This window comes from Anopheles coustani, chromosome 3 (genome assembly GCF_943734705.1).
Source record: "Anopheles coustani chromosome 3, idAnoCousDA_361_x.2, whole genome shotgun sequence".
In the NCBI taxonomy this organism is placed as follows: Eukaryota; Metazoa; Arthropoda; class Insecta; order Diptera; family Culicidae; genus Anopheles; species Anopheles coustani.
Window position 1 is genome coordinate 21,847,581 of NC_071288.1, and position 19,970 is coordinate 21,867,550.

Sequence of the window (19,970 nt, forward strand, 5' to 3'; positions counted from 1 at the left end):
ATTTGATCCAAAAATCTGGTGAAAAATTTTCACCGATTCCTTATCTTAGCTCTCAACAACAACAACCCCCGATCCTACGCCAGACGTTGTCACCGGATCGCAACACATTCCAATAATCTTAATTGCGCCGGATCCATTAACGCAAACGGCGGATATTAGCTAATAATCCAACCGCAAAATCCGTAATGTAGCTGGTGCCGTGGAATAAACAGAGTGCTCCAATGGGTGAGAGAACCCAATGGGGTAAGAAGTCGTTACGTGTCGTCGTAAACGAATCTTCGAGTCTTTGCTGAGCAGGCAGCTTCTTTTGCGCCGGCGAACGTCTGCTTGCTGGCGTAAGCAAAGAATCCGGTATCGCTAATTAAAGTCGCTCGGTCGAGGATCTGTTTCAAAGTGTCTCTTGGGTAGAAAGCATCGCAGATTGTCCGACCCCGCCGGAAATCGATTCTATCCGAACGTAAACAGAAATGGAGGCGCTGGGGTGGTGAACCGCTTCCGAAAGGGTTGACTTCGAAGACGGTTTCCTTTTTTAAGGTTTCATATTGGGAGAAAGGGTGGTTAAGTTCAATATGAATCAATGACTTTAGAGTACGATAAACTCTCGATAACATTTTTCCAGAGATTTTCCCAATGGTTCACGAATTTTAAAATTTATTTAAAGATATAATTAGTTTGAACAACTACTCTATATAAAGTAATCAAAATAATTATAATTTGTCACTTTTAAAAGCTTAATTTTATTATGTTTGAGTACTTAACACAGAAAAATTGTTACATGACGAAAATTTAATGGGTATGTGTAGCGATGGAGGCGCCTGGTGGAATGTTAATAAACTACATTACGTACAAAGTCGGGCAGAGATAAGAGATGTTTACGTAGTCTGAGGTAATTGATTTATGTAAAAACAATCGAGAAATAACATGTTCTAATGCATAATTCACTTTAGACTAATGAAAAGAAAAGACGTAAATGTATAAGAGCATCACATCCCACTGTCATTTGCCATAACCTTCATAAATCACGTATCCTCTATCGTACGTCTACACTTTTACACACACAGCGAGCAGAAAGATGAACCAATGAACCTACGCACTACATTTGAAAATCAAATGACGCTCTCGGGCATCCGCGTGAAATGCGACGGTAACATAGCGAAAACAAAATAAACTCACATGAATGCTGTTACTTTCCCACACAGAGAAATACAACGTTACACACAGAATCGCACACACACACTCACGTACCCACACAACTCTCCATCACTGCTCGGAGGGACATCAATTCACTTCAGGGCAATGATTGATATTTCGTTGGTAACCGCTTGGGCGGCCATAACTCAGCATCCAGCAAATGTGCTTTTCGGTCAAGACGCTTTCCACTTCGGGGCGAGCAGAAAGGCTGCGTGCGAATGGAGTGGTGGAACGGAGAGATGATGGAAAAAGGGATGACAAATATCAACAGCAGCCGTATCGCCCCGGCCGCATCGAATCCAATCGCTCGGTTCGTTCATCAAATTCGTCCTGCTGCCTCCAGGAAGACCCCATCCACCACCCCCGGGGGGTGGGATCGAAAAAATCGAAAACATACCCCGCCTCCGTTTGCCTTATTTTACCATACGGGGTGCTACCTACCCTTGACATCGGCAAGTTTGTTTGGCATCAAACTTTTGCGGTGTTTTTTCGGCCCCGGGTTCGGTTAAGGATCTTCCCTCCGTAGCACCACTTTGAACATCGCTGGCAAACGCGAACCCCAGCATCGTTTACAATTCAATCACTCACGTACCAGCCTTTCACCAGAACCCGTGTTTCGCCGGCCGCGTTACAAATACACACACATACAGGCGCACGTGCACAATCTTGCTGCCTTCTGGCGTTCGCCCCGAATCGCCCACCAACCCCCCAATCAACCAACCCCCAATCAACCTCTTACATACTCAATTCCCGACTCGGTGTAGGGTGGCCGGCTCACGCACGCACGTACGCACGCACGGAGCTCTCGATTTATGCTTATATATTCGCATACGATCGTGTTTATGTTTATTAACACACCCGAAGCTATAAATTTTTCCCTCTTTATGCCGTGGTTGAAATTTTATTATTTATTCACCGATCACCCATCGTTATCATGTCCCGTCTTCAGCCATCGAAGCGAACCGACCGGACGAGTGTAACCTCCCTTTGCGAACGTCTTCGATGAAACGATTTTTCACCGGTTTCTTTTGGCGGCTCGGGAAAGTTCCCGATGTGCTCGAGCGCGCGAGACGTAATATCCCAGTGGAAGATGATTTCCTTCGAGGACGAGCGACGGGCGAGTATTTAACGGGAAAGCATAATCTACGCTCAGCCGGTTCCGAGATCTTATGTGAGCAGTGAAAATGGAGAAGGGAAAAAGAACGTGCCCAAAACCCGCCGGAACCCTCAAATGATATATTTCAGCCCAAAGTGATGGGTAGATTGTGGTTTTCTGGTATCAGACACGCCATCCCTAAATGGTTAACCGTCGCAAGACGCCTCAATAAGCCACAGGAGCACACAACACTCGCACATACCACCACACCATGCACACACACACACAAATACACGAAGAGACAAATATACAAGCTCCTAACTCACCCCGGGCGACTATTTCCCCGGCCTACGCAGCGGACCTTCGGAACCAATCTCGAACAAATCGACCGGAACCGGTTGCCAACATGCCCTCCGGGAACTCATCCACACTCGAACCGAAACCGCACGCATGTTCCGTGAAACGTACACACACACACAAACGATGGTCTCCACCGCATACGCACACGCATTCCGCCCGTTTCTTCGAAAGGGCATCCTTTTTCCATCGCCGTTTTTCGGTTGGCGTTGTCGTCGTTATTAATATTTTCTTCTTTTCTCTAACACCAAACGCCGGTGGGAACCTCTTCTCTTTCCCGCGCTAGTACATACTCACACACACACGCGCGCACGTACACGTCGAAAATCTAATTCCCACTCTCCGCAAGGTTTTTCGCCAAAACCGATCCGATGTTTTGGCAGCGGATCCTTGGCCGGAAAATTGTTACTGCAACGCGGCTTGAATTTGGAGCCAAAACGGCACCCTAAGGCACCCATTGCCGTATATTCCATCCCCGCTAGGACCCCTCCCCTCCCCCCGGTGGCGTTGCCACCATCGCCACCAACGGTTGGGAAGGACTTTTCATGGAGCAGCTGCCTCAATCCCCCCCACCTTCCTTCACCCACAAAAATCGCTGGCTGGGAGTTTAGGGTGCCATATCCGCGCTCCGTATGCGTATTGCGTGCTGCGGTTTGCCCGTGAGGTCTTTATCCCTCTCTCGCCCCCTCCCGGCCAACACTTCATCTCTCCATCCTTCACCAAAAAGGTATCGGTTCGTGTGCATGTGAGCCGCGTTTGGGGGTGAGCGCTTTTTCCTGTGGAGGCTGATCACCACAAACCATCCTCCCAACTTCATCCACCCTCCAGAAGGGTGGTGGGGGGGAGGGTTTGGTTTAGCTTGGTTCATTGCGTTGCGCCATATGTTGATTATTGATTCCGTATTCTGTGCATAGAAATAATAATGGAGCGATTATATCTTCCTTCACGTGGGCACCGACGACGCTTTCCCGGCTTTGTCTTTCTAGTCCTGTCGCGGTTGCGGTTACCGCGGTTTCCGCGAATGCCTTTCACCGGCGAACACGGGCTTGTGTGTGTGTGTGTGTGGAGGTTAGGGTGGGTGGTGGTTTGCTACGAAACCGAGTCATTTTTTGGCCAGTGCAGCGGCAGAAGCGATAAAAGAAAGATATAATGGCGGAACCCTGCAGCCGGAGAGTATCGAAAAAAGCAGCCAGGGCGAATAAATTGCGTTTATCATTCGAATCGCTCACGCGTGACGGCGGCTGGGTGGCCAAATTATTATGAACCTCGGCACCGCGAGGTAGGGCTCCTTTATTGACAATGATTAAATTGGGTCTGCATTGGGCGGAGGAGTTACAGCAGGGGTGGGTCGAGTACGTGCTGCAATAACCTCCATCCATCTTCAGGTTTTCTTTTTCGACTGAATCTTGTTTCTTGCGATGAATGAACAAACGTTTAAGTACAATTATTCTACCTTCCCCAAGAGTGAACTATTCATATCGTTTCGTCTCTTATGGTTTTGTATCTTTAATCTCAGACTTTTATAAATCATAGTTTTTCAAAGCAGCTTCAAGCGATACCAGAACTTATCTTCCCTTTTCATTCCGAAAAAGTATTGAATCGTCCCCGAAAGTGATTGGATTCCAAATAAAATGAACCTGTTCGCTTAAAACTTTCAAAACGCTTCTCCTTATCTCCACTCTAGTTCCACCATTTTCGATTAAAGCAGCACAATCAAACGATCCTTGTCACCCGAGAAACAGCTGCTCCGAGAACGCTCAGCTATCTGCACTTTTGGGCAAAAGAAATCCACTTCATTCACGCTCCGGTCCTTCATCAAAACGCCAAGCGCGAGCTTAACGCCGCGAAGCTCACTCATTATCGACGATCCCGGGCGATATCAGGACCGTTCGAGTTCGATTCGCTTTACTTGTGCTCGGGTGAATTAGTTGAACGATAATTAAGTTCACTTTCAAGTTTAATCTAATGAAAAAGAAAGTTTGTTTTTGTCGCTCCGTTTTTCCACCCCGTTTTTCGGAGGATAGCCTCCATCCGTCCCCGAGTTTGATGGTTCATTTTGGTAATTCAATTTATCCCCGAGTGATTTCCACCCTCTCACCGACAAGCGGTGACTGTTGGCAGACGAAAGGCGGTCAAGTGCGGCTTTGGGGATTAGCAGACGAGAGGCGGTGAAGACGAGAAGAGACGAACCATCCGGTGGAGCAGCTGACTCGGAGGAGGATGCCTGTGCCAACGATGTGATCACCCCCAGAGCTTTGGCTTGGAGCACTTCCAGAACTCTTCGCCCACACCCGCGCAACCACCTTTCGTAGGGTGGCCACCAACAATCGAAACCAATTTCAAGCTCAGTCAACTGGTGGACGTTCCGCTCCGATGACGAGCGAAGCCCGAGGACGCTCGAGTCGGAAAAAACGAAAGAAAACGCCACAGCACCAAACGACGGGTGAGGGTTTAAGCAACGTCTCTTGATCTTTTCCAACTGCTGGACAAATGGTGGCCGGTGGAGGCGGTAGACAGTTCTTTTTCTCCTGCTGAACAACTCAACCCATCAAAATAAGCCACAGTGAAAAGAATCTGATAACCATTCGCATCGCAGCTTTCAACCGAATCGGGCACGGGAGGTTTTGTTCATTTCGATGATGGCGACCCGGGGCGGAGTACGAATTTTCCAGCATCAAACAGATTTGCTCATCAGCTGCCATTGGGGTGGTCGCCCTGGCGGCCTATAGAGTTCATTTACATTCTCCGCTAGGCCGGTGGGCTTGTAACAGGATTTGGAAACATCACAAGCACAATTACTTAACATCATGATTATTGTCAATAAACGCGATGAAATGGGAACGATCTAAGTAAACGTAGAATAATATCTGGTCGTTTGAAGGTTGTTTCAGATTTTGATTTACTGTACAGCTTTATTACGCAATTGATGTTTACTATTCTTAAGCGATCAACATGAATTTCAGCATTTGCGAAATAATACTTTAATCTTAGTATGTCATATTGTTGAAATTCATGACAATTTGAAAATATTTGCCTATTCAATGCCAAATTAAAGTAGATCACATGGCTATCAATCTCATATACCGGCTAATTAATGTGCCACACACTCCACTCGCTTCTCCGCACGAGTAGAACTTCAAGAGTAAGGAACGTGCTCCGCCCTTCGATCGCACTCGGGATGCGATTCCGAACCCATCAGACCAACCAGCCAGCGCCGGTATGCTCTTAAACTATTACCCAACCGGAACGACACGTTTCTTGTTGATGTTTGCATTGCTCATCACCCCGCCACACACTCGTCGCCCCCCGTTTGGCCGACCATTTTCGGGCACCGCAAGCCCTCTCGAACGAGCAGCTTTTCTCCGAAGCTTCGAAGAAAGCGGCCCCATGCCAGTGCCGGAAAGTGTAACTTTTAAATCAAATTAATTTCAAGCCACCCAAGACCCAGGAGACGGAAAACGCTCGGTGGGTAAAAATCACACTAAAAAAAAAAAACCAGAACTCGACGAAGGAAAGAAACGGCCCGCAAGGACGTCTCGCTCGAGGTATCTCGCCAAGCCGGCAAGATGTCTACGTCGTCGTCGTCGTCGTCGTCGGACACGTTTCGGTTTAGTCAACATTGGTGTGCCCGGTCCACCGGGAGCACAGCCGGTGAACTCTTACGGTGGAACAGGCACCTTATTAAATCACCGTTTCAGCCTTATTTCAGCTAATGCCGACAATCGACAGTGCCGTCGAATCGGGACCGAAACTTTCGCCGACATCTGCGGGACGTCTGACGTGCCTCTCCGCCTCCTTTCCTGCCGAATCTGCAAACCAAAGCTGGTTCCAATATATTACACAGCCGGAGGGCAGCAGCAGCGTGGGAGAGAATAAAAACATTCGGGCCCGGGCAGCGTGCGCCTTCGGAATCGGTAGACAGATAAATTTGCAAACTGCAAAAGACGAGGCACGCGAAGGACATGTTGAAACAAAAGTATCTTCCTTTTTCCGTAGATAATGAGGAAAATAACGGCCAAGAAGATTAAAGAGAAATGAAACCGGCCATTCAACGACGTTGAAAGACTCCGAGAGTGATTTTAAGCGATACCTTCGCACTGAAGAAGCTTTCCCCATTCAAACCACGGTGCGACGTTCATTTGGAAATCGAAAGTGCAAATAAAAGAGAAGAAATCTTGCAAAAAAGACCCCAAATTAAATGACACTTGATCGAAACCGATCCGCCTCCGAGAAAGCATTCCACCATTACCCATTTCCATCGATCCGAAACCCCCGGCGAGAAGCAATGTTCGACGGAATCAAATTAGCTGGCAATCAGCTGGTCCGCCCATTGTTCTTCCACGAACCAAACTCAAAGGCCCGGGGCTAAATTATAATACTTTCCTTTTAATAGACTTCTTCCGTATCCATTTTCCGGCAGTGCCAGACAAAAATGTGTTGCTTTTGAAATAAAACCCAATCGAAAGATCACGACAATACCGGTGGGAAATTACCATTCACGCCCAACCCGTCCGTGGGAAAATTCTAATCCCAAATTGTCGTTTAACCCCGCTTCTCAGTAACACTTTCCCGACCGGGGACACCCTGTTACGGTGAACCCACGTAACGGTGTATCCTGCCACGGGAAAGCGGGCAAACAAACGAGGATATTTATTATTTTTGAGTAGATGAAAAAGGATATTCCCCCGTGGAGCTCGGGTGTAGTCGCGTGAAAATGGATTGATCGCTCTGGTTTACCGTGTTTGACACCGGGGAAGTGGTTTTATTTTATTGTATTTATTTTTTACATGGAAATAACTTCCCTACCGACGGTTAATCCTTGAGGTTGCCGAACACAGTGTAACATTCCCAAAACCGGTTGGTCACAAATTGCTACCGATGGTGCCACGAAATGGTAGCGGGAGTAAATTTCAGTTGGAAAATTGTTTCTTCCTCGTTCGTGCACTAAGCCTCTAATATATTTCCGCCCATCCCCGACTTTGCACCCCCTAAAGTGAGCATTCGAAAGTATGAAGTATATAGAGACTCCCGAATGGGTGACACTTGAAAAAAAAAAATGGCAAACAAATTCCAGCACCATAAACCTTTCTATCGGGCGCATGTGTGCAAACAAACACTCTATTAGAGGGAGCCATACAACTTCCCCCGGGGTAAGGGTGATATGGGGGTGTGTATTTATGTACCGGGTGGTACTTTCGCAAGTCTATGTAAATGCGGGTGACATCCTTCCGATGAAACCACTTTCGACAGGCTCATGACGCCAATTTGCCGAAAGGCATCGACATGATAAATGGATCGAACGGAACGTTTCTTCGTGACGCCCTCCACATCGTGCAACCATAAATCCCACTTCCACACGCTGCATGTTGTGCGTGCTGGGTCGAGACTCTGCCTCCGCCCGGTAATGATCGTTATAAATTGGGGTTCAGATTTGCTAGACAAATTTTGTATGGCAACAAATATCAATTGGTGTATGTTTCTCGAAACACAGGCATTATTATTAAAGACATCCGTACATACCACGTTACATTGTTTGCTTTATGATTGACAATTTTTATCCCACCTACAGCTGCGTCTCATCATACCACCTTTTATTTTACCATTTTAAAATGTTTCAGAGAATTGGCTGAATCAATAGAAATAATGATGTAATATCATGTGTTATGCTTAACTTCAAAGTTATAACAGCTTATTGTCAAAACTCTTCTACTTTATGTTTGTATTGAGTGAAATTTCATAAATACATTATTGCATATTCAACCTAAAGAATGGTTGACAACAATACATTGCATTAAAGTTTGCAAAGATGTATAAAAAATTGCTCTATCCTGCAGATTGATTTATGGAAGAAAATTGAAATTCCATACCCCCGGTATTGATTTTACAAAAGTTTTTCGTTTTTTTTTTGCGCAGTTTTAATCCGATCGATCAAATAAACTTCCAACGAGTTCCAAACCAGCATTGGAAAAGCCTTTTTTGACGCTAAGGGCACGATCCTGTACGGCATCGGCTCGTGTGTGAATCAGGGCGCACACATTCTGATCTCCCGACAACAAAAACCAAAACTGCCAAACAAACCAACAAATAGAATACTGCATAAAACAAGTTGAATGGAAAAAGAACAAAAAAAACCAAACTTCAACCACCTGCATGAACTGCGGATTGGTAAAACGAAACGAGGAACGAAGAACGAACGCCGGAAGGTCGGGGAAAATATCACAACCTTTGCCAGCAATAAATCATCAAAACTCCAAACGCCGGAGATGAAGCTATCGGTTGATTTAGCAGTGAAAAACAAATATTTCATCGTTAAATCTGTAGCGCTCGGCAGTATTTTTTGTTTTACCGTGTTATTCTCATCTGCCAACTACCCGTCCATCCCTCATGTCACCAACCCGAGGTGCACCCCCCCGTTCGGATATCCCTCGCGGACGTACCAGACGACCATCGACCATTGCGAACAGAACCGTGCTGGATGATGTCCAGCCAATTCCGAGCAAATCAGCTCTGTTGAACTACGCAATGTGTAGGTTTTTCTATTTCAGATTTTTTGTTGTTGCTGCCCCAATTCGCCTCACTTTCCTTAACGGGATAAATGGGGGGCAGCTTTTCGAGGGCAACATTTTTCTCCCCGCTTGCTAGCGCTCCCGGGTACGAGGAAATGATCATAAATCAAATATTTACCTATTTCCGGTGTATCATTCCATCGAACCTTCCGAAGCTGCAGACGGAAACTTATGTTCCCGAGAACTGCCACAGAGCTGCTGATAGCGAACTTTTCCGATGCATTTCTCTCCAGGCTCCCTCCCGAGTTACCCTGATCCGATGTCAAATTACCGATCCGATGTCAGTTGCGAGATAGCAGCGTTCCAGTTTTTGAACAAATGTCCTGCTTTAGGGAGTGTGTTGCTGATGAAGAGTTATGTTGCGCTGCTTTTAACTCTATTACACTTTTCACTGCTTCTTGTTTTGTTTGGTACGTTCACATTGACGATTGATTTTTTTATATTTATTTTCACATTCACATACTTTCGTCGTTTCACTTATTGGACATTTTGTTGCCCTTTTTCATGTACACTTATTGTGCAGTTTTCACTTTTTACACTTGACTCGTTTTTATAACTTTAATAGCACATTTGACAATTGCAAGAGCTGTAAAATTTCTGATAAATACATTAAATGTTGATAATTAAAAACGAAGATAAAATGAAGCTAATTTACATGCAGTTTCAAGCAACCTGAATCGGTTTAAATCGAACTGATACAATTAAACGCGCATTTCATGTTAACTCGTAACCACTTCGTCGATTTCCGCTGAACCCCATCAGCGTCGGTAACGGATTTAAATCCCATTACAAAACCCCCGTAAATCCAGTACGTGAACTTTTCACTTCCATACATTGGCTTCCGTAATCCGCCGGCTTCACGAAATGGGGATTTTCTTTTAGTTTTATTTCATAGCCCGCCCACGGAATGGAAAAGATTGTGTTAAATGAATTTTCCAAAATAAATATTTTTGCCACCGTCGTTCTGTCGATCTTCACTTGTTTGTTTTTGCTTCTTTCTCACGTCACGGGTTTTTTCCGTAATATCAGTGCATCCACCATTTTATTTTTCCTCCCCCTCCCCCTCTCCGCCCTCCCCCCTCGGGAAACTATCCCCCATCCGAGTTGTTCGCATTGCAGCGTGCCGTAGCTAAATGGCAAATGGTCGTAAAACGTAGCATTACCGGCGTCGGGATCGTGCTGGCGCCAGCATCTCTCCCACCCTCCCGCACCTACCTGTGCCTCTGTATGCTCCTGACTTTCAGCGTAAGTGTGGCACAAAAATGTTGAAGAAAATCCGTCTTACATCACATCCTTCACTCTACGGTGCGATCAAGGTGCAACGTAACGAAGGTGGGAAAAGGAGATGACTCCGGGAAGGAGGGAGGGAAGCGAGCAAAAAACGCACAACAGTAAAATTATTGCAAAGGCAGCGAAACGATCACGAGGCAACTGAATCGAAGGACGAAGCTCAGCGACGCGTTTCCGCAATTCCGACATCCGGTCAGTTCGATCGGAGCATGGCGAAAGAGCGGGAAACATTGCAGCATCCATTGAAACCGGAAAATCAAACATCGACTAAGGGAAAGCGTTCTTGCGTGTTCGTCGTTTCGCCGCTTTTCACCACCCCCCTTCGTAATACGCACACACGCATGTTTGGCAGCCTTTTCCGTCACATCCTTCGTCGACGCCGGGTGCGCCGGGATGGGCAACGACACATACAAAAACAAAGGTCAGTACTTGATCCACATGCTTTTTCCTCGACGGCTCGGAACATAATCTACAAAAGCTGGCTGAGGCCGAGCGGCGGAGATGCTCGAGCAACTTCGAGACGGCTCTCGGTGCTCGGTGTGTTTTACGATTGCGAGCATGATGACAATTTCTGGCGTCGTCTTGCTTGCCAAGATGAACAAGATGAATATCACCGAGCCACCCGCTAGGTCCGCGCTTCGAATGCCTTCCATTTCATGTTTGCGTCTTCCTCGTGTCCCACTCCCACCACAGGCTGCGCCACGTTCTTGTACATAATTTTTCCTCTCCGCCCGGTGACATTTCTTGTCATGGCCTTTCCTTATTATGTGTGCTTTTTGCACACTCCACTTAGCCGAAGCGTACACAGGGAATGTGTGTGTGTGGGTGTGCTTCGGTATGGAAGAAATGTATTTTCTTTTTGCTCAGCATTTCTTTACCACCCCGTCTCCTTTCCCTCCCTTTTTGACAACGCCATTTCGTGGACGGTTTTGCGGGGTTTGCCGAGGTTTATCCTTGCGCGAGAGGCCAGATCGGTGACAGATGTGACATCGTGCTGGTCGGGAAAAGTAGAGCATAAAATAACAATAGCTAGCCAACAACCACACAGACAGGCCCGGTTGTGATGGAGAGTGGTTGGCCAAAAAAAAAGAAGAAACAAAAAAAAGCAACTATATAGGAAATTTCAGAAAAACCACCATAACGCACACTTCTGCCGCCAATGGTGCCACGTCAGAAGGGTAGTGGGTGGTGTGTCCCCTCTCCGTTGGATAAGCATGTGCGAAAGTCAACTATTCAACCGTGGTAGCAGCGAAAAAAAAAAATGACGGCCATCGACCAAGCAGGGTTCGATGTTTGTGTGTGTGTTTGGGGTTTTTTTTTGTGCCCTTCCTTGGCCAACACATGATCAAGCTGGCGCAGTTTTCCCACCCGATCGCACCGGGGAAACATTTTCCCCCGCGGGTGGTGGAAGGTAGGAAAATGAATTTGGCCGTTGTTATGATGATGCCACACTTCACACACACACACACACACACACGCACGGAACAACGTGTGCTTCTCCGGTTGCCTGTGCCGGTTGCGGTTTTTTGCCAGGATAATTCTTCATCGGCCAATTTTCATCACCTTCCTTTGCCGGCGGCAGGCAATCACTACCGCAGCAAATGGCGCTGATGAAGATGATGGCAGGCCCGGGTCCTCGCCGGGTGCCAACGATGAGCGCCTTTGTTATTATGTATTTCACTGAACATAAATAAAACATCCCACGTTTCGCAATTGAGTCATACGGAGCGCATCATCCCGGGGCCGCCCCCGGATTAGTATCGCAACACACACACACCGAGGAGAGAGATGGAGTCAAAATTATGGTTTTTTAAGCGTTCCTCCGTACGGCGCGAAACGGGGGGCGGAAGGGGAAACAAATGAGGAAACACATTTTCAACACACTACGGGAAAACATCACGAACACGCGGCGCCGCTCGAGATTGGAAATGGTTCGCGAACCAAAGCGGAAAAATCGTACACACACGGCACGCGGGGTTTAGGAATGGAATGAGCCGGTTTTCCGTGGCGCACGCAGGAAATGCGTACGAACCTGGCCTCGTAGCGTTTCTAGCACGTACGTCAAGCGGGAAGCGGACAAAAACAGGGAAAATAAAACGATGATAGTAATAATGACGATAGCACGTTGACAGCCTCCCGTCAAGTGGAGGCAATGGTTCGGCGTTTGTGCATCTTTTCCTTGTGTTTTTTTTTGCACTCATTTTTCCGTACACAACCGAAGATGAAATATCACGTACGCACTGCACTAAGTATGACAGCAATCGCGCGGGTGTCCGCCGGGTGGGTGGAGAATCGTGCTACCCACCGCGTTTAGGGTTTTTTTTTCTCCCTAGGTCATTATTTTCCTCACTATGGATTTGGGTATTTTTTTTTCCTTTTCAACATCTTCTTTGCTTCTACATCTTTCTACCGTCGTCGTGAGAACACTTCACTTGAAGGACACACAGCGAGCCGGGCATGCTTTGGTGGAATCTAATTTTCCAACCCCCTCGTTAGCCGGTTGATAAGCATTTTCCCTTTTCTCCGAAAGGAGCACGATAGCAACACGGAGTTCGATCCGTCTTCGTCCGTACATCCGGGCGCCGGAGAAAGAACTGTTCCACCTACGTCTTTTCCCCTCGTTCCTGCACTATTTCTTATCGCACTTTTCGTGTCACCTTTGGGGCGGCCTCCCAGAATCGTTTCCACCAACACTGAATGCTCGCCTTGCCAGCCATTTACATTAATCAGCATTTTGCTCGTTTGCCGGGGCAATTAGGGGTATTCTTCCTTCCACACGGAAGATAAATCCAACACCACACAACCACCGAATGGCGAATGGAACAACTCTCACTCGCTTGCCCTGCCCTGCTGCCTCCACACTTCACCGTACACAAACCGTACCCAAAGCTGCACGCGTTGCGGTCACGAACCGTGAGATGGACGCCGTTCCCAACCAGCAGATGAACGCACTCCGTCACGCACGTACGCGTATGCACCGACGACGTAGCTGCACGAATCTCGAACCGTGACTGACCGACCGTGTGGGACGGAAGAGAGATCACTCGCGGCTTTCTTCGGGCGAAACGCGGCCGCCTTCGCCTGTGCCGAGCTCGGATGCCGCGAGGCGCGTTTTGTTTTGCTCAGCTGAACGAGGGTGTGCGTGTGTGTGTGTTTTGCGTCCAGCAGCTGTGCGCAATGGAGAATAGCGAGAGTGTGTGCTAGAAAAACGATAGAGAAAGAGAGCCAAACGGTGAGAATACGAGGAAAAACTTCACAACAGGACTCGGGAAACTCGCGTGCGCGGTTGTAGTACCGAGAACGGACACCGGGCGGCAGCACTGTGCAAGATGCACGCGTATCCCTTCAGCCTATAGGTCGACTGGAACGCACAAGGCACGTGAGTGCTCGTGAGTGCACGTTCGGGTTTTTGGGAGTGGCAGGATGAAAAGGAAAAGAGAAACAGGAATAACAATAAGATTTCTAGCCAGCGGAAAAGGAAATCCGACGCAGCATCCCAAAACCGCGAACTCACTCTCTGTTTTTCTTCTCGCCGTAGTACCCGAGAGAGTGAGCGAAAGTGTCAAAAGGATATCTCCTAGAGCTCCGAGAGCATGCGAAGCGTTTACACTTTGTTTTGTTTTGAAGCAGCTAAACGATCAGTATCGGCAAACTGATAATTGAACGTCAATTTGCTACCGTCCTCGGTTGCGTTGAATCGAAGCCAGGGCGATTTTGGCTCTCCAATCCCTTTGCCTTTCGTTTAGCAATGAAGCGATGGTTCAGTTCCTTATGATAGAAAGTGGAAAAATAATCCTCTTTGTGCGAACTTTTCTCACACCCGGACGAATGTACAACATTTCTGATCGATTTAAGAAAACTTCCGCACAAAAGTATTTTAATACAAATCCATTTATACAGCTCGGAACGCTGGAAGAAATAATCAAATTCGTATGAATTATTTCGCTTTTACCACCCGAATCCGCTCCCGTGAGACGTTTCGCAATGAAACGTCCTCCAGCCTGGTCGATTGACATCCGTTACTACGCTGGCGGCGTTTCGTTGCCAATTGAAAAACAACTTACTCTACATGGTAATGAGAGTCTTAGTTTCGATTCACGGAAGGTAATGAATTTCAAAGTGGATGAAATTATTCATCGCGTCTGGAACCGTACGAAGGGCAGTGAAAACGTAAAGTGAAAAAATTGGAAGCTATATTCAACTAGGCAGACTAGGCAAGCGGAAGGTAACCGTTTCGGGGATGGAATATGTAGAGAGCAGAAAAGAACATCGATAAGATTAAGAACCAGAGGGACGCGGGTAAGATGAGTGCGACAAATGGAAAACTGCTTCCAGAATACAAGCTTTAAACGGAGGTCACTGTGCATTACCGAGAACAAGTCGGATTGAGCAACGAGTCACAGTCCCATTAACGGCGTAATCATTTGCATATTTGATAGATTTTCCTGACACATACCCTTTACAGTGGTATAAATGGGTTTTAATTGGAAAGTGACGTTTATCTCAAGAAAAACTAATTAAAATGTCACCGAAGTTCATCCAACAGGACGTTCAAATTACCAACAGGACCTTCCAAAACCCTGATCCATCATACGATAATATAAAAATGTTCAAAAATAAGTTCTTATATAAATTTTTAACTAACCAATCTTTGTTGGTAGTTTAATTTTCTCTCCCATGAATCTACTGGATAGTGTTGTCTTTATCCTAGTTTATATAAATTACCGACTAAGCTCACACTGATATGACAACGAGTGACGATAAATTCAACAAACCAGCTGCACGGAGCCATTCCCTGCAGGAAAATCCCGTTCGCTTTGATCCCCCTCGAAGGTGCACCCCCTCGCAATGAGATGCATCCCGCGGTAGCATTGACCGTGGCTGTATGTGTGTGCGAGTGTGTCACAGAGGGCTACAGCACACACAGCATTTGAATGGAATTGATAGCGATTTGCAAGCAAACGTTACTGCAAATGCGATGCCATCGTACGCTCAATCCTGTGCCCGGTCCGAATATCAACACGACGGGCAATAAAACGCTGCCAACAGGATCAATAAATTTTCATCCCACGTTTCGCGCGCGGGAACCGTTTTTCTTTCGCCCTCACCCGCTCTTTTCGGGCCACGCCAGGACCGACATGAACCAAGAGGCTGAACTGTGGCAAACGTAGAATTTGCAGCTGAAAAAGAATTCAATTATCCTTAGCTATTAATCTGGAATATCAACGAGCGCGAGCTCGTGATCGAAAGCGACGACGAACGACGTTCAAATGGAAAGCGAATAACGAAACGGGAAAACTTGCATTCAGATATAAACGAAAGAAAAACGTTCCTGTCTGTGCCGGCTGCAACGCATGCAACTAAGCTCTCATGGTGCTTCTTAACGGTGCTAATGCGGTCGCATGCGATCGAACCTTTCGTATTATCACCATCGATCGATCGGTTATCCTTATCCGGAGCGTAAACGATACGCCTTCGAGGGCTGTGTTGCGAAAAGGATCGTTTTTTCCTGACATTACATGCATTTATCCACCTAGCCGGGGTGTGCTCGTGTAAACATATCTATTCGTTATCCGATTGCTGTTGTCCGAAAGCCTCAATGGGCAGATCAGTTACACATCAAGCCCACAAAGAAAAACTAGCACCCGCACACCTTTTAGTAGAGACGGCTATGCCAAAAAGGTTCACGAAAACGCCGTGGTGTTCGAATTTGGTGGAAGCGCGTGTTGCCATCACCAGTATTTCGTTTGAATATTTGTGGGCATGTGTAGCTACCATCCTTTGCACTTCTTTGTGCAACGGTTGGATTCGTGGAGGTTACATCAAACTGCAAAACCCACCTCCTGGCAGCTCATCCTAACACCCTTAGCGTCATGCCATTCGTTCATTCCGGCGGTCATCGATTGGGGGATCGTATTTTTCATTGGAAGCCCTCCCTGCCAACCCATCTACCGCCACCTTTTTCCGATGGGAAAGCGCACCCGACACAGACAGGCAGCCAGACAACGAAGGGCGAAGGAGGAGAGGGGGTTCGAAAACGGATCCACCAACAGCATAAACGATGGAGCAATTTATGGTCGATGAAATTTAATTTACCGCACAACGCAATGAATTGCACTTTATCTAAGCGAACGCGCACAATTACGGATGCAGGGGCAGGAAATGGGGCCGGTAGCGGGGAAAGGGCCAAAAAAGGAGGAAAGGAAAATCGCGCATCGTAACACAGTGTGAACGTTGGGTGGACGGGTCGATGCAGGGAGTCCCCGGTCCAGGGCGGAGAATGGTAAGTTGTTGAAAACGCGAAATAATGTGCAACGATCCAGCGAGGACAGCAGCTTTCGGGGTTTTCCCTCCCTGTTTTCCACCCTAGTAGCGGGTAGCGATGCCAAGCGATTCACAAATAAGCTCCCTACTAAGCTCTCGCCTGGAGTGGGGGTGTAGCTTACTAATAGCTGCATGTTGATTAGCTGCATTCAGCGAAGGTGTTAAAAACTAACACGAGGTAACTCGTTCAGAGAAAAGCTGTCAGCACGGATGGAAAACAGAAAAAAAAAAAAATCAACCAGTGTTGAAAGGTAAAACGAAACCAACGCAACCATGAGCATTGAAATGCATTACAAGCATCCGAGTGTAGATAACGGTTGCGAATTTTTCTATTTTTAAAGCATGTGGCATGTTGTTTACCTACACTGATAGAGTATTGCTACGTTGACCTTTGGAGGCAGACCTTTCCGGAATTGGTGAAAGTTGCAATTTGATTTGCATACATGGTGAAAATGGGGCGTGATTCATTCCCCTTGGGAGGCGAACAATAGCCGAACAGATAAAAAACAAAATCAAAACGAAAATTTTCTAATAATAGTTGTGAAGATGCGCCTCCTTTAATTACCAAAAATCTGCTAATGGCATTTCAGTCAGATTAGTAACTGAATAACTTTTAAATTGTGTACTTCACTTTGTAGGAAAAAATGTACAAATGGATTAAAAGTTTACGCTATGACAAGAAAACAGATAATATAATTTACCTTTCACTATCAATTTCTTTCCGTAAACAATTTGCAAATCCTACAACATCTGTTGAAGTGGGAGTAAATCTCGACAAAAGAGCTAATTTCCTACCATTTACCATCATGTTTACGCTGGATAGCAGGAAGAGTGATTGTAAAACTGCCGCTTCAAACGACACGAAATTACTCGTCAGATTGGTGCACGTTTCCTTGATTTGCCCAGTCCAAAAGCAAAGGAAAACAAAAATCGATCGACCCAATTGCTCGGGCGCTTTCCAATCGTCCTGTTGGCGAACGTCCGCGGGTGTAAAGTCTAGACTCCACTGCATGCACGTCGCCCATCGTCTGGATTGTTTACATGATAATGATCCGGCCGGGATCAGCACAAGTGTCAGCGTGGGCAAAATGTACACCGACGGTTCGCGTTTTGCTACAGCTTTCTTAAACTGCATGTCCAGCTGAGGGCGATACTTGGCCGTCGCCGTTGTCAATGGGCTTCCGGGAAATGCTCAATCGAGTGGTGTGCAGAAGATGGAGATAAGCCTTCAAATCCCATTGAACGCCCCGAGTCGTGCCCGAGCTCGGAGCAGAGTAAATTAATAGCTCCGGACAGTGGAAAGGATATGACAGAAGAAAACAACTTGGAGAAGCAAAAAAACAGCAAGTCCATGGCATGTTGCAAAGATCGTACCATGCCATCGTTTTGCGCTGTTCCGGCTCCGGTTGCAGCTCGCAAACAATCGGCCAGCGGATGGGTACGGCCAGCGGAACGTGTAAATCGTTCACCCGAGGGAGTGAGCCCAGGAGGTGAGAAAGGCTTTGTAAGGCGAATAATAAAAGTGAAGCATCGGAAAAGTCACGTTTCACATTATAATCAGTGTGACGGTTGCCGTTTCATTCCCATTCCGAACGGACCTGTAACCGTTTCGTTTTGCTTTCTAATTCTTTTTGGTATCATGCTTCTTGTCACTTTGCACCAGTCGGTGTTGGTCCGTTCTTGCCTCGAGTCAACGATACGGTCCGTGGAAAATGGCCGCAATGGATGCTCGACCCGTCCGAATGGCAAATGGCCCGTTCGCTTCCGGGGCGGAAAAGGAAAGCGAAGATTATCACTCACTCGAAGGCGAGCGTCCGAGCTGGCCGGATCATCATTTCTCTTCCCGCCTTAGACCAACCATCGGCCATCGTTATTGCTCATCGACGGAGGCCATTTTGTGTGTTCGACCTGCTTGTTTTCCTGGCAGCGGACAATTGCATCGACTGCATCCGATAAATCCTGATTTCAATTACCACCCGGAAGACATGGCGATTGCTGAAGCGTTACTGCGTATAACGCACTGCAACCGGGAATTGATTGGACGAACGAAATTAAAGATTTAACCGTTTTCGCAATCGATTTCTTCTTCGATGCGAGCTTCGAGCTAGCCGTAAACCAAATGGAAGTGAATTGAAATCATCGATTGACGATTTAGCAAAATCGCGCACACTCAGCAATCGATCAACATCGAATCGAAACTAATTACCAGATTCTCTACCATGCCAGGCTTGCCGAGGTACGGTTCGCATGGAGGATTTCCTCGTCCTCCGTAGAGCACGATGTTCAGACAAGTTGATGAGTTGATTCAATTACAGGTGCCTTTAACGCTCGCTCAAGACATTATCGAGCGCCAAAGATGGATAACAATAAATTGACCTCGTCCCGTCCAGGGACGCGCTGCATCACCCCGTGCTCAAGCCGAACTTCATTCCTAACTCAACGGTGACGTTACAGCGATGCGCCGATAAACGCGATACGACTAATTACGACGGACTGCGGAGGTTCAACCCGGGTTCGGCGGCAACAGGAGCGATAATTGTTGATTGAGTCAACAAACACCCGATGCAACTGTGGGTGTGTATGTGCGCCTCGCATCGTCCGCGTGAAGCCCAACCCGTCCCCGGGAGTGGTAATTAAACGATCCGGTCAATAAAAACCCATCGCAGCGAGCAGCGATTGCAATCGAGCGTTCGGGCAGGAACCACAATCAAAGCCCTGCATCGATGGCACTGGACGGACAATGACGCAGAACTGCATCCTCACGCGCGTTAACAGAACGTTGCAAATAATGTGGACAGATCCATTCGAACCCTCGAGTGTTTAGATGGGGTTGAAGTGGAAGATATGTTTACCTGCGCGATCCTTCAACGGAATGAGTTCTCCACTTCCCACCCGAAACCGTCGAAGGCAAGGCAAAACATTTCATTATCGGTTGCATCCAATTGATTATCGAATGTGACCGACACGATCGATCTTTACACACAGCGTGCGTTAGTGGAATGTATTTAAACTACTAATTTACCCATCTATTAAACAACCTTAACGGAGCTTCCACAACGCAAACATGGACACGCGTTTCGATGAGCGTCCATTAACGCAACACTCGAGCGTCGAAATAAAAAAACATAAGCGTGCCTTGGGGGGAA